This window comes from Apostichopus japonicus, chromosome 7, assembly GCF_037975245.1.
Source record: "Apostichopus japonicus isolate 1M-3 chromosome 7, ASM3797524v1, whole genome shotgun sequence".
Taxonomy (NCBI): domain Eukaryota; kingdom Metazoa; phylum Echinodermata; class Holothuroidea; order Aspidochirotida; family Stichopodidae; genus Apostichopus; species Apostichopus japonicus.
In genome coordinates, this window is record NC_092567.1 from 24,143,228 (window position 1) to 24,146,031 (window position 2,804).

General features: G+C 40.2%; 1 protein-coding gene and 1 long non-coding RNA gene across 2 annotated transcripts in view; one reads left to right on the top strand and one right to left on the bottom strand.

Annotated features, from left to right (window-relative positions):
* Positions 1–1,693, bottom strand: part of LOC139969826 (17-beta-hydroxysteroid dehydrogenase 13-like) — a 41,647-nt gene extending 39,954 nt beyond the window's left edge. Inside the window, exon 1 of the mRNA XM_071975123.1 lies at positions 1,673–1,693. The gene's annotated coding sequence lies outside the window, so the exon portion shown is untranslated. The remainder of the gene's footprint in view (positions 1–1,672) is intronic.
* LOC139969828 (uncharacterized) overlaps positions 1–2,804 on the top strand; it is a 31,709-nt gene that overhangs the window by 26,650 nt on the left and 2,255 nt on the right. The gene's annotated exons all lie outside the window — the stretch shown is intronic.

A 2,804-nucleotide genomic window follows, 5' to 3' on the forward strand; every position in this document is an offset into this window, starting at 1 on the left:
TCGTGCAACTGCAGACGATTTTTATTTCCCTTATGTTTTTGATGGCACATTCGTTTATCCGTAGCAATATCCTTGCGCAACGTCAAATTACGTCCACGTATGCATGGCAACTCATGATGATTGTAACCCACAGAAAATCTCACAATGAACTCTTCGACGCTAGCTGAACTTGAACAATACATCTATATAGGATAAAGGGTGAGTTTGTTCGATTTGTCAACGCGCATTACTATTATAAGCTCTATATTGCATATTTAATTGCGTTTGGAGTACTTGGTGTTAGCAGGATGACTTGTGTGCGGTGTGGGTGTGGGTGTGTGTGACATATTGCTTACTTGACGTGTCATAGTCATCATCATGTGTTACTTTACAGTCTCGGGTATGTAAGGAGACTGGGGTTGAGAGTCGATCAAGTTGTTTAGTTTTCGTACCCATGACTCTATCTTGGGGACTTTTGACTATTAATGTTGAGTCATTAGTTTTGAAGACAAATTTGAGGCATGAGAACAATGGCTAGAAGTTTCCAACTTTTCAGAAAAATTAAAACATTCAGCCCCTCAAAATAGTCAAATTCAAATTAATCCAAATGTGGTTTACCAAAGGTGTTTTAAATATCTATTCCCCACTTTGTCATACACAGAGAAATATATTTGTTTTCTGTTCATCTTGTCAAACTCAAAATATAGTTGGAATTTAGTATTAAACACCACGACAAGTTTTTCTGTCATATCCCAAAACGTTTTTCCGTGTTGTTATATCCATATACCTGCAAATTATACACTGCAGACCTGGCTTACGTGTCATGATGAAGGCACTAGTTCCTGTTGCGCCCGGTCTAATGCCAGAACACGCAATCCCTGACGACTACGGTACATTTTTGAAACGTATGAATAAATTTAACACCTTATGGTGGATTCGTAGCGTGACGGTAATCGAAATTAGAGAAATTGCGCAAGAAGGGGATTTCCAACAATCAACCCCATCAATCAATTGTATGTACTGCAAACGCCGCTCACTGTTGTAACACAAATTTGAACTTATTCATGGGAGTTGCTACTGTTGATTGAGTGAGATATATAATTCATATATATCACTCTACGAGTTAAAGGCATTGAAGACTCGCCCCAAACCGCGTGCCGCGCTCTGAAACTTTCCGTTGCTTGCAAGTGAAGTTTTTTTCTTGTCGCTACAAACTGCAGACAGTAATGAAACTTGATACCTTGTTATCTTTTATCTAGACCTGAGATGTCTATCGCTGATATGTACACTTTGTTGTGGGTATTGACCGTAGCTGTATGTATTGACTGTACACTAGTGTCTAATTATAGACGGTAGCAAGCTGCGTGTGTATTTTCTGGGATCGATGGTGGTGTCTAACACTTCTGTTACACCTCATTCGAAACTAGGTCAGATAACCGGCATGAGACGTTTCTTTATGCGCGAGTCTTCACACCCTTTAAATGGAAAATTCACATATACTTTGACCAAATACTTGATCTACATAGATACATACACCCATATACACACACCCATATATACATACATACAGACACCACCCATGCACACATACATACACGCACACACTCACACACATGGTCCCATACACGAACCAATACATACACGCATACACACCCACACGCACACAAACACGCATACATAGTATGGTACTTACTGTATAACAGACTAGTGTCAAGTAGACCTTCAATAGTTCTCCCTTACAAACACGCACTCACACAATAGACCTATACGTAACAACGAAACTTCACCACAACAATGCAATTCTAAGCTTTCTATAGCGTTGAACTGTAAGTTATAGTGGTGGTCTTTCCTGATTCAAGCGGGTTAATTGTTAACGAGAATAAATCGGTACCTTGATGCGAAAGTATTTAAGAAATTTGATAAGTATCTTAAAACAGTAACGGTTGGAAGCTCTGAATCTATAGGCTATACACTCGAAATTAAACCAGTTGCTATATCTTTATTTACTGCATGTGATTGTATTGCGGTACTCATATATACGCAAGCAGGTGTACACAATGTAGTCGGTTTAAATTTAAAACACGCTATAAACTTAATCACTTTAGCATCCTACGTGTTGCTACCCCCGCGTTACTTACTATTGCCACCGGCCCGGCTACGGCGCAAATTCAATTCTAACTGGTTTGAAAATAAGTCCCTTGCTGTTGTGATTATGCCTATGCAATGACGTAGCTACGGGGGTGGGGTGGGGAAGGGGAGCGGCTTTGGCCCCAAATATCTTCTGCCCCCTTGAATGATATTCGGTTGAACTTCCAACGGTCTAACCAGATGAATATAAATAGATCATGCATACTTCTTGAAGTGCCTTCTCCTCAACAGTAGTAGGCCTACAAGCTCATGTAAGCCTTTTGGAAGAAGTCTAAACAATGGGGAAGTAGACAGGTGGCCCCATTCCCCCTTGTCTACGACCCTGATGACTGCTAGCACATCGCCCTGCTACACTTACTCATTTCATTTCTCAACTAATTAGCGTAAGCGATAATAGGAGAGGATGATGAGAGCATCAAACACTTTACCAATACGTTGTTATATAAGTATACAGTCGCATCATTGAATTGATTATCACCACATGCACAGTTTTAATGTATCCACGTGCATCATGCACTTAGAAGTTTGGTTAGGATGATGGCATTACTAGCGAGGTCGCTATACTAAAATGGTCACCAAGATTATGTGAGCATTGCTATTTGGAGGTATATATCTATACACTACGTCCCCTCCCCCGTATACCAAAAGCGGAAAGTAAACATGCAGACAAAACGAAA